This window comes from Artemia franciscana, chromosome 19 (genome assembly GCF_032884065.1).
Source record: "Artemia franciscana chromosome 19, ASM3288406v1, whole genome shotgun sequence".
NCBI lineage: Eukaryota > Metazoa > Arthropoda > Branchiopoda > Anostraca > Artemiidae > Artemia > Artemia franciscana.
Window position 1 is genome coordinate 24,488,079 of NC_088881.1, and position 12,948 is coordinate 24,501,026.

The following is a 12,948-nucleotide window of genomic DNA, read 5'->3' on the forward strand; positions in this document are numbered from 1 at the left end:
TTCATTAGGTTTAGTGTTACCAATCAAAGACTACGTGCCTGAAAAAATTTGCCTGATTTTTAAAAAAGGGTAGAAACGCCCCCTAAAAGCAAAAGAATTTTAATGAAAATCTCACCGTCAGATTAAACGCATAAGAAAACACTATTGTAGAGGTTTCAAGCTCATATCAACAAAAATGTGGAGTATTGTATTTTTTTAGCCTGAAGAAAGGTCTTCGATACGTATTTATTTATTTGTTTTTTTTTTCTCATGGGCAATTTTATTAAACCAATGGTCCTAGAATATTGGAAGAGGTCTCATTCAAATGAAAATGAATAGTTCTAGTGCCTTTTTAATTGACCAAAAAAATTGAACGGCAGCTAGCCCCCCTTTCACGCCCCTTTCTTTCCCAAGATCATCCGATAAAAATTTTGAGGTAGTCTTTTGGCTCAGCATAGTTGAAAAGTCCATTAGCTATGCATTTTGAGACAAAATGATCCCCCTCTCCCCTATAGCCTTGGGGGAAATATCTTAAAGTTGTAAAATCTATGCATTGTCTACGTATGGTGTTTGTTATTAAGAAGTAAGCATACATTTTTCCAGGTGGGAGTTAATTTTCTGCTTGGGGAATTTTTCACGGGGAGAATATTCCATGAAAAGAGAAGTTTCTGGAGTTGGGGGGGGGGTAGTAGATAATCTAAACTCGGGAAAATTTGTCAGAATTCTTATGCAAAATTCTTCTAATTTGTCTTACTCTCTTTTGGCCGATTCAATTTTATGTTTAGAGATGTTAAGGGTAAATGTCCTGGGTAAATTTTCACTCAGGTGGAGCCAGATCTCCCAGCAATATTTAAAAAATGAACAGAAATCAAATCAAAAACATATTTTTCTTCTACTGTAAGTAAGAAGCATCATTAAAATTTTAAAACAAAAAGAAATTCTTACCTTTATGAAGGGGTTAGCCTTTCCTCAACACCTCACTCTTCATTCCAAAGTTTGAGTTTAGTCCTAATTCTTTAAGAACGACTCCTGAAACACAATGGTCGTTTAATAAGAACAACGAGAAGCCTTTTTAGATTTACTAAAAATTTTGCCGTCAGAACTTGGCATTTAGGAGGGGGCCACCCTCCTCATATACGTAATAGTTTCTGTAAGTTTTAATGCTGCTCCTTACTTTCAGTTAAAAACCTTGTTTGATTTTTATCTAATAGTCATAAAGAGAAAAGAGAAATAGTCAGAAAAGAGAAATAGTCAGAGTCAGAAATAGAAAAGAGAAAAAGAGAAAAGAGAAATAGAGAAAGAGAAAAAAGAAAAAGAGAAAAGAGAAAGGGGAAATAGTCAAATGTTTTTGCAGCTTCTTTTTAAAAATGCGGTCATTCAGATGGGTACCTAAAACTATCCGTAGACAGTTCCCCTAAAAGATATTTTAATCACCATTCTCTGACTTTTAATGGATCCACGTTTGAGCTAAACTTGCTTCCTGTCATTATGTAGCTTTCAATATTCTAGTTTTGGCTCGCAGACATCTCAGGGATTTAATATAAATTTTTCCAATAGTAAAAAACATCCTGTGTCAATTCTAGTTTTTCTAGTTTTTCTCCTATTCTAGTTTTTACTTCTTCTTAGTACCCTTCTTCTCAGTATCTTTACTAATAATACTACCCAGTTAAACGAATTTATCTGCTTGAACAATCTTCGCGTTACTTGAAAAATCTATTCCCCTTCATTTATTCCCAGTCCAAGTGACTTAGTCTCCTTAACATTAATTTTCAAACCTATTCTTGTACCCTATTTCACAAAAAATGAAATACTTTTGCTAACAGTTTTATCAAGGACAGTCATATCATCTGCATAATCTATGCAGTAGTATTGTTCTTTTGGCTTAATCAAATGCCTGTTCATGATCTAAAAAAATTAAGACTTATGGGTCTGATGACACACAATTTCCTCAATTTTTAATCTAAGAGTAAAATTTGGTCGGCACACAATATGCCCTTCCTAAAACCACAGTATTCTTCTCTCAAAGTGTTGGCCAGGGTATCTCTACGTCTAATAAGTATTATAATGCTAAATAGTTTGCTTCCTACAGAAACCAAGGCATGAGATTGTTTGTAAAGGACGTCGGCTCTTGTTAATATTAAATTAAAAAAAACAAGTTTTTTTAACGGAAAGTAAGGAACGACATTAAAACTTAAAACGAACAAAAATTGCTTCGTATGAGAAAGAGACTGCTTCCTCATCAACGCCCCGCTCTTTACGCTAAAGTTTGACTGTTTCTCTAAACTCTGCTTTTTAAAACAGTAAAAAACTTTAGCGTAAAGAGCGGGGGGTTGATGAGGAAGCAGCCCCTTTCTCATAGAAAGTAATTTTTTGTTCGTTTTTAAGTTTTAATGTTGCTCCTTACTTTCCATTAAAAAACTTGTTTTTTTTTATTTAATTTCTGAATATTTTTGAATCAATGCATGTTTTGATTTTGGCTCTCCGCAGATGAAAAATTAAAAGGAAATTTGCATATTTATTTTTTTGGCTAAATGGCTTTCTCATAGTTTTGATCGAACGATTTTGAGAAAAAAAGGAGCGGGGGAGGAGGCCTAGTTGCCCTCTGATTTTTTGGTTACTTAGAAGGCAACTAGAACTTCTAATTTTTAGATATACGTTTTATTTAGAATATATATCTCTATATACTATATATATCTATATATTCTATATATATCTTTAGAATACATATATCTCTTATATTTAGAATATTAGAGATAGAGATATACGTAACTTATAAATTAGCTTATGTAACGAACTTCTGTACTCTTATGTTTTTATTACATATATTAGGAGTTCACCACCTCGTCAGTACCTCGTTCATTACACTAGAGCTTAAATTTTGTCCCAACTCCTTAAAAATGAGACCTGAATCATAAAAGTCGTAGAATAAATAGTTGAAATTACTAAAAATACTTTAGCGTAAAGAGCAAAGTATTAGGAGGAAGTGAGCCCATCATATGCGTAATAATTTCTGTTCGTTTTAAGTTTTAATTCTGCTCCTTAATTTCAGTTGAAAAAACTTTTTCATTTTTATTTTTTCATTGTTTTTTTTTTAAATAATGCTAGAAAATCCTGCTCTCTCTTCATGGAAATTTTCTGCCCCTATGATAAATTCCTCCAAGGAAATTTCTCCTAAAATATCCCCCTCTTCTCAGCCCCCCTAACCAAAAAATCCCCCTGAAAAGTCTGTACACTTCCAAATAACCATTACTATATGTAAGCACTGGTCAAAGTTTGTAACTTGTAGCCCCTCCCACGGGGACGGTGGGGGAGTAAATCGTCTCTAAAGACATAGTTATAAGATTTTTCGACTACGCTGAATAAAATGGCTATCTCAGAATTTTGATTTGGTGACTTTGGAAAAATAATTAGCGTGGTAGGGGAGCCTAGGTGCCCTCCAGTTTTTTTGGTCACTTAAAAAGGGCACTAGAACTTTCTATGTCCGTTAGAATGAGACCTCTCGCGAGACTCTAGGACCACTGGATCGATACGATCATCCCTGGGGAAAAAAAAAAACAAAATAAGAAATTAACACGCATCCGTGATCTGCCTTCTGGCAACAAATACAAAATTCCACAATTTTGTAGATAGGAGCTTGAAACTTCTAAAATAGGGTTCTCTGATACGCTGAATCTGATGGTGTGATTTTAAGATTCTATGACTTTCAAGGGTAAGACTATGACTTATATATTTGAAATCAGCATTAAAATGAGATTCTTTTGATGTAGCTATTGGTATCAAAATCCTATTTTTTAGAGTTTTAGTTACTATTGAGCCGGGTCGCTCCTTATTACAGTTCGTTACCACGAACTGTTTGATTAAAGAAAAAAAATAAGTTTTTTCAACTGAAAGTAAGGAGCGACATTAAAACTTAAGAAAGAACAGAAATTATTCCGTATAAGAAAAGGGTTGTCCCCTCCTCGACACCTCGCTGATTACGCTAAGGTTTGACTCTTTCTCACAACTCAACTTTTTAAATCTATAAAAAACTTTAGCGTAAAGAGCGAGGCGTTGAGGAGGAGAAAACCCCTAACTGAAAGTAAGGAGCGACACTAAAACTTAAAACGAACAGAAATTACTCGGTATATGAAATGGGTTGTCCCCTCCGCAATCCCTCGCTCTTTATGCTGAAGTTTTTAATTGTTTTAAAAAGTAGAATTGTGGCAAAGAGTCAAGCTTTAGCGAAGAGAGCGAGGGATTGCGGAGTCAATATTTAAATTACGTGTACTTAAAATTGAAAATTACATGCCCTCTGTTTATTGAAAGATTAACTAACAATATGTTTTTTTATTTCAATGGCTTCTCTAGTCCACTTCGTCAAGCCTCATAACATTAACATGCATGCATTTTTAATATATATTCGCATATTTTATCATCACAATTTGAATACATGGATATAAAATCAAAACTGCAGAGAATTTAATTTTTCCAATGAAAATTTCTTAAGTTTTTTATTGAGGTCAATTCAATCTCGTAGTCCAACAAGAGTGGTAATTTTTGTGCCCATTTTTATCCAAGAAATCCAGGTACTTCCTATATTTATATTTAGTTTTTTCTTTGTTTTGAGCTTAAGCAGGCTTGAACATAGGGTGCGATTTACCCCATCACAGTTGTCTTCGCACTGCTGAGATTGGTCGGACGCATCAAAAGTTTCTAGAACAATATATTGAGCATCGTAAGTCAATAGTTAAGGCTCTAAAATTTGGCAAATCTCCTGAAACTTTTGTTTCAGCCTTGGCGGAACACATTTTCCACCATCCAGACCATTGTTTGCAATTTGATGATGCCATATCTATTTCTTATGATAAAAAGCTTGGCATAATGGGCTAGAGAGGCCATTCAAATAAAAAAATATATTTTTGCTAATCTTTAGATAAATAGAGATACATAATTTAAATATTAAACTCAGTTTATATAATAGACTCAATATATATAAAACTCAATATATATAAACTCAATTTATGATACTATTCTTAAAAGTAAGTCAATAGCTAATAGGGGTAACAAAATAAAAAGGAATACCAGGGGACTACATCAAACAGTTCGTGGTAACGAACTTTAGTAAGGAGTGACCGGGCTCAAAAGTAACCAAAACTTTAAAAAACGGAAGTTTGATACCAATATATACATAAAAAAATCAATTTTTTTATGCTGATTTCAAATGTATAAATTTCATCAAGTTCAGTTTTAACCATCAATAGTTACGAGCCTGAGAAAATGTTCCTTGTTTTCGAAAAAAGGGGAAACAACTCCTAAAACTCATAGAATCTTAATGAAAATCACACCATCAGATTAAGCGTATCAGAAAACCCTATTGTAGAGGTTTCAAGCCCTCTCTGCAAAAAAGTGGAATTTTGTATTTTTTGCAAGAAGAAAGATCACGAATGCTTGTTTATTTTTTCTTTTTGTTTGTTTTTTTTCCAGGGGTGATCGTATAGACCCAGTGGTCCTCGAATGTCACGAGAGGGCTCATTTTACCTGAAATTAAAAGTTTTAGTGCCCTTTTCAAGTGACCAAAGACATTGGAGGGCAACTAAGCCCCATCCCATGCTTATTTATTCTCAAAGTAACGAGATCGAAATTTTGAGATAGCCATTTTTGTTCAGTATAGTCTAAAAATATAAAAACTATGTCTTTGAGGAGGACTTAATCCCCCACAGTCCCCGGGGGAAGGGATACAAGTTATGAACTTTGCCCATTGTTTGCGTATAGTATTGGTTATTGGGATGTTGACGTTTTCAAGGGGATTCTTTCTTTCAGTAGGGGGGTTGGGTAGAGGGGGTTACGTGAGATGATTTTTCCATGGAGGAATTTATCATGGGCGAAGAGAGTCTCCATGAAGGGGGTGCTAGATTTTCCAGTGCTATTTCAAAGAACAATGAGAAATTAAATCAAATACAAGTTTCTTCAACTGAAAGTAAGGAGTAAAATTAAAACTTAAAACAAACAGAAATTATTACATATGTGAGGGGGTTCGTCCCCTCCTCATTACGTTGCACTTTACGCTAAAATATTCTTAGTAATTTCAAAAGAGTTATTAATTTTAAGTAAACGGCCTTTGTGATTCAAGGGGTCATGCTTAATGAATTGGAATAAAATTCGAACTTCAGTGTAAAGAAGGAGGAATTGAAGACGGAGTGAGCCCCTTCGTATACGTAATAAAAGTATACGAATGTAAAAGTTCGTTACGTAAGTTAATTTGTAAGTTATGTACATTTATTACTAATAAAAAAGTTCGTACATAAAACTAAAGTTCTAGTGGCCATTTTAAGTCACCAAAAAATGGAGGGGAACTAGGTCCCCTCTCCCTCCTCTTTTTTCCCAAAGTCATACAATCAAAACTTTTAGAAAGCCGTTTAGCCAACAAAGAAAAACTATTATGCAAATTTTGTTTTATTTATTAATGTACGGTGAGCCAAAATCAAAACCTGCATTAATTCAAAAACGTTCAGAAATTAAATAAAAAAGGTTTATACAACTGAAAGTAAGGAACAACATTAAAACTTAAAGCAACAAGAAATTATTACGTATAAGAGGGGGTTTATCCCCTTCTCAATACCTCGCTCTTTACCCTAAAGCATTTTTTAATTATTCTAATTAAAGGGCCTTTGTCATTCAGGTGTCATTCTTAAGGAATTGGAACAAAATTGAACTTTAGTGTAAAGAGCAGCGCATTGACAAGGGGGCGAACCCCCTCATATACGTAATAAAATATGCAAAAGTAGAAGTTCTTTACGTAAGTGAATATGTAAGTTATGCATATTTATTACTAATAAATACGTTAGTAAATAAAATTTAAAACACTGGTGGCCTTTTTAAGTAACAAAAAATGGAGGGCAACTAGGCCCCCTCTCCCGCCACTTTTCATCAAAATTGTCCTACCAAAACTTTGAGAAAGCCATTGAACAAAAACAAAAGGTAAAATTAAGATGCAAATGTAGTTTTAATTATTCATATAAGATGAGCCAAAACCAAAACCAGCGTTAATTCAAAACGTTCAAAAATTAAATGAAAAAACAAGTTTTTTTAACTGAAAGTAAGAAGCAACATCAAAACTGAAATTATTCCGTATATGAAAGAGGCTGTCCCCTCCTCAACGCCCCGCTCCTTATGCTAAAGTTCTACTCTTTCTCACAGATCTAATTTTTAAAATAATACCAAACTTTAGCGTAAAGAGCGGGGTGTTGAGGAGGGGACAGCCCCTTTCATATGCAGGAAATATCTGTTCGTTTTAAGTTTTAGTGTCGCTACTTACTTTCTGTTAGAAAAACTTATTTTTTTTTCATTTAATAGATATAAGGTCTAGGAGAATTTTTGCAGTGGAAACTAAGAAAAGGATTATTTCGCATGCCAGCAGGATACTTGTATTATATTAATTTTCTTTTATTTTATCCAATCACGTCAGTGCTCTCATTGAAGTACTAACATTTGTGGTGCTTAACCACAGTAGCATCAATTTTAAACAAAAATATTATTTTTTCTTTAGGTTTAGATTTTAATTAATTTTAGGTTTTATAGATCATCTTAGGTTTTATCTCTGTTCCTAGTGTTGAAGGCGTCTTGTTTTATATAGGTGAAATATCCGCGTCGTTTTAGTTTGTCTTTTTCTTCAACTGGCCGTAATCCAGTTTGTTTTCCTTATCTTGAGATTTTTTCTCTCTTTGTTATGGCACTTGGTATTAACCAAGTGACATATAGCAATCACAAATTCTGTCGGTCTGTCTGTCGGTCTGTCGGTCCCGGCTTTGCTACTTTAGGCATTTCCAGGTAAGCTAGGACGATGAAATTTGGCAGGCGTATCAGCGACCGGACCAGATTAAATTAGAAACAGTCGTTTTCCCGATTTGACCATATGGGGGGAGTGGGGGGCCCGTTAATCCAAAAAAAAAGAAAATTGAAGTATTTTTAACTTACGAACGGTTGATCAGATCTCAATAAAAGTTGATGTTTAAAAGAATATCATGTCTCAAAGCTATTATTTTCAATCCCGACCGGATCTAGTGACATTGGGGGGAGCTGGGAGGGGGAAACTTAAAATCTTAGAAAACACTTAGAGTTGAGGGATTGGGATGAAACTTGATGGGAAAAATAAGCACAAGTCCTAGATACATGATTGACATAATCGGAAAGGATCCGCTCTCTTTGGGGTAGTTGGGGCGGGGGGGGGGGGGGTTAATTCTGAAAAATTAGAAAAAATGAGGTATTTTTAACTTACGAACGGGTGATCGGATCTCAGTAAAATTTGATATTTAGAAGTATACCGTGTCTCAGAGCTCTTATTTTAAATCCCACCAGATCTGGTGACATCGGGGGGGGGGGGTGGAGTTGGGAAAGGGAAACCTAAAACTTGGAAAACACTTAGAGTGGAGAGGTCGGGATGAAACTTAGTGAAAAAATAACCACAAGTCCAAGATACATGATTGACATAACCGGAACGGATCCACTCTCTTTGGGGTAGTTGGGAGGGGGGGGGGGGTAATTCTGACAAATTAGAAAAAATGAGGTATTTTTAACTTAAGAACGGGTGATCAGATCTCAATGAAATTTGATATTTAGAAGGATATAGTGTCTCAAAGCTCTTATTTTAAATCCCGACCGGATCTGGTGACATTGGGGGGATTTTGGCGTGGGGGAACCTAAAGTCCTGGAAAACACTTAAACTGGAGGGATCGTGATGAAACTTGGTGAGAAAAATAAGCAGAAGTCTTACATACGTGATTTACATCATTGGAATGGATCCGCTCTATTGGGGGGGGGGGTAATTCTGAAAAATAAGAAAAAATGACGTATTTTTAACTTACGAAGGAGTGATCAGATCTTCATAAAACTTCATATTTAGAAGGACCTTTTAACCCAGATCTCTTATTTTAAATCTCAACCGGATAAAGCGTAAGCGGCAGTTGGGGGGGACCGGAAATCGTAGAAAATAATTAAAGCGGTGAGATCAGGATGAAACTGGACGGGAAGAATAGAAACCTGTTTAAGATACGTGACTGACATAACTGGACTGGATCTGCTCTCTTTGGTGGAGGTTTGAGGGGGGGGGGGTAATTTTGAAAATTGATGTATTTGTAACTTACGAAAGGGTGACCAGATCTTAATGAAAATTGATATTTAGAAGGATCTTGTGCTTCAAAGCTCTAACTTTAAATTCTGACCAGGTCCTGTGACATTGGGGGAGTTGGAGGGGGAAACCGGAATTCTTGGAAAACGTGAAAATTGGGGTATTTTTATCTTACGAATAGGTGATCGGATCTTAATGAAATTTTATATTTAGAATGAATTCATGCCTCAGAGCTCTTATTTTAAATCCCTACCAGATCTTTTGACATTGGGAGAGCTAGAGGGGGAAATCTTGGAAAACACTTGGAGTGGAGGAATCAGGATGAAGCTTGGTGGATAGAATTAGCAAATGTCCTTGATGCGTGATTGACAGAATCGTACTGGATTCGCTCTCTTTGGGGGAGTTGGGGGGAGGGGTTCAGTGATTTGGCGAGTTTGGTCCTTCTGGACGTGCTAGGACGATGAAAATTGGTAGGTGTATCAGGGAGCTGCACAATTTGACTTGATAAAGTCGTTTTCCCAGATTCGACCATCTGGGGGCTAAAGGGAGAGGAAAAATTAGAAAAAATTAGGTATTTATAACTTACGAATGGGTGATCGGATCTGAATGAATTTTGATATTTAGAAGGACATCGTGACTCAGAGCTCTTATTTTAAATCCTGACCGGCATTAAGCCTCTTATTTTCTTTTTTAAATCAATCTATTGATTCATAGAATTTTGTCAGAGCTCATACCATATGAGCTCTTGGCTCTTAGCTTTTCTTTCCTCGTCACAAGTGCCATATGAGCTCTTAGCTCTTGTTTTGTTAAGGAAGAGATAGTTATCTATAATTCAAATAGTTTTGAGCGTTGAAGTCAATTTGAAAGTTGTAAAATTATACCACAATACTGTAAGTGAGGTTTCCGAACTTGATTGTAAGAAGAAGAAATTTTTTATAGAAAATACGGGCTTCAGTTTCTTGTTGATGGCAAAATTACCAGAGAGTTTCAGTTACAAAGCCTGATTTTGATATAGAAAGGATATGTTTTACTCCAGGAATACACCTAGATACCTCGCGAATTCCTTTCTGATCACTTTATCATTCCTCCAGAATTCGCAATTCCGTTTATTTCTGGAATAACAGCTCCAATCCTAGCAAAGAATAGGACAAACGAATTCTCGACATTTATTGCATAAGGATTTGCATCCATGCAAACGAAAGTCTCTTTTAAGATAATTTTTAATTTTCTTCTATTTTTCCATTCTAGGGTCGAAGATGGCCCTACTAGAGTCGTTTGAAAATACTACCAGCCAATTGGAGTCGTTGTCACTATTTAAAGTACCTTCCTTGCAGCTCAAATCGCAGTAAAACAATGTCCTGAAATTTGGGTTAGGAACACGATCTAGATCATTCATATCAATTAGAATAGCCTTAAGATCGATCCCTATGGCACACCTAGGTTTATCTAGACACACCTAGGATTAATGGCACTTCTCTTGTGAAAATTAACCGCCTAATAAGGAATACCGGGAGCCCCATGCCTCAAAATAGGCACCCCTGAGGGCTCTTGGGTTGATTTTAGAAGAAAGGTGGACATGTTACAAATTTTTGAAATCAGAATCAGGCAAAGAATTTTCAATCTACACGATTGAAAGATCCAAATTAAGACCCTTGGGATTATCAAGTTTATAATACATATTAAAAGAATAAAGATTACTAGCAATCATTACTATTAATTTTAAGGAGGAATTAAATTTAATAATTGTGTATTTTATGGAATCTAAAGGGTAAATTTTAAATTTAGAAAATAATTTAGCATAAATGAGATATTTAAATTATACTTACTTAGATTTAGGTCTCCCCACACCGGCTGGACTAAGTAGCAATGGTGCCTGTTGGCGATGACCTCTTTAGTGGTTAAGACCAAAGATGTTCCAGGGATGATTTGAACAGCACAGCAGCCTTTTTAGCACTCTGCCCCTGCATATTACTTCAAACTCAATCGGGTCTCCTGACGCCAGAAGTGATTCAACATCACACATGATGCAGGGACAAACGTTGCTCACACGCACCATGTGATCGCACTAATGCCGTCAAGTATTTGCATATCTACTGGTCATGGGTAGTTATGCATTCTGACACCGAACAAAATCTTGGTGATTACCATAAGCAGTGCAGTAACGCTGCTTAAGTGAAGAGCGAATAGGGCAAAATGCACTTTTTCACCAAGGTACTTTCTAGGGAAGGAGTTGTTGTAGAAACTCCAAAACCTTAGGGTATTTTGTGGGGATGTTGAACTAACTAAAATGTACTCTCCGCATAGTTTTACTATTACTGTCCTTACCGTCACTGCTGCAGCTGAGGCTTATGGTATTAAGGTAGAATTTCCCGGTAATGTTGCGGAAGATGTTTAATTAAATCAGAATATACTATGTGCATGCAGGGTGTGAAAAGGACATAGAAGCAATCTCGTGAGAAGAGCCTAAAGCATTAAGGTTATTAAAGTTGAGGTTATCGATTTGAAAATCGTAGGGGATGTTAAGTACGAGTATGAATTTAATCAAAACAACTTATGTGTACGAAGGTTGTAAAAACCTAATTGCAGTCTACTACTTAATATAGAGAATGTACTTAATGTTAAAGAGCTACTTAACGTAGCTCTTTACTTTCCTTAGAAATTTTTTTTTTTGGAGAAAAAGTTTCTTATAATCATTATTAGTCAAAATGACTACCATAACACGCTGGAGACAACTTTACTCGCGGATTCATTTTCCAAGCTCCTCAGCCTTAGCTCAAGATCCAAACCGGTAAATCTAAACATGACAGTGCGCTTGATAATTTCTTAATCGCGGATATACCGTAAAGTTGAATATGACTTTAAAGGTGTATGAACTCTTTAAAGTTCTTGAAAGACGTACAACGGTTACCTGTCCCCGGCATCAATGAAGTTCAAGCCTTTACTTTGCTCCTTTCTAAGAAATGATGTTAGAAACTTGGCCCGCAGCAAGATAATCAACTTTTGAACCAAGAGTGATAGACTTTTTATGGCACTTGGTATTAACCAAGTGACATATAGCAATCGCAAATTCTGTCGGTCTGTCTGTCTGTCGGTCCCAGTTTTGCTACTTTAGGCACTTCCAGGTAAGCTAGGACGATGAAATTTGGCAGGCGTATCAGAGACCGGACCAGATTAAATTAGAAACAGTCGTTTTCCCGATTTGACCATCTGGGGGCAGTAGGGGGCCCGTTAATTCGGAATAAATAGAAAAATTGAAGTATTTTTAACTTACGAAAGGTTGATCAGATCTTAATGAAATTTGATGTTGGGAAGGATATCGTGTCTCAGAGCTGTTATTTTAAATCCCGACCAAATCTGGTGATATTGGGGGGGGGGGGGGGAGTTGGGGGGGGGGACCTAAAACCTTGGAAAACACTTAGAGTGGAGGGATCGGGATGAAACTTGGTGGGAAAAATAAGCAAAAGTCCTAGATACATGATTGACATAACCGGAACGGATCCGTTCTCTTTGGGGTAGTTGGAGGGTGGAGAGGGGGGTAATTCTGAAAAATTAAAAAAAAATAAGGTATTTTAACTTACGAACGGGTGATCGGATCTCAATGAAATTTGATATTTAGAAGGATATCGTGTCTCAGAGCTCTTATTTTAAATCCCGACCAGATCTGGTGACATTGGGTGGGGGAGTTGGAAGGGGGAAACCTAAAACTTGGAAAACACTTAGAGTGGAGGGATCGGGATGAAACTTGGTGGGAAAAATAATAACAAGTCCTAGATACATGATTGACATAACCGGAACGAATCCGCTCTCTTTGGGGTAATTGGGGGGGGGGCTAATTCTGAAAATTAGAAAAAATGTAGTATTTTTAA

General features: G+C 36.0%; 1 long non-coding RNA gene across 2 annotated transcripts in view; it reads right to left on the minus strand.

The window, feature by feature from the left end:
- The window catches only part of LOC136039459 (uncharacterized), a 33,224-nt gene extending 20,768 nt beyond the window's left edge, over positions 1-12,456 (minus strand). The window contains exons 1-2 of one of the 2 annotated variants that reach the window (XR_010620453.1): positions 10,909-12,456; positions 925-1,008 (exon numbers count right to left, since the gene is read on the minus strand). This is a non-coding gene — a long non-coding RNA (uncharacterized LOC136039459). Of the gene's footprint in view, positions 1-924; positions 1,009-4,267; positions 4,639-10,908 lie in introns of those variants that run through there. The other variant, XR_010620454.1, reaches the window with a different exon arrangement.
- Between the last annotated feature and the right edge of the window lie 492 nt (positions 12,457-12,948).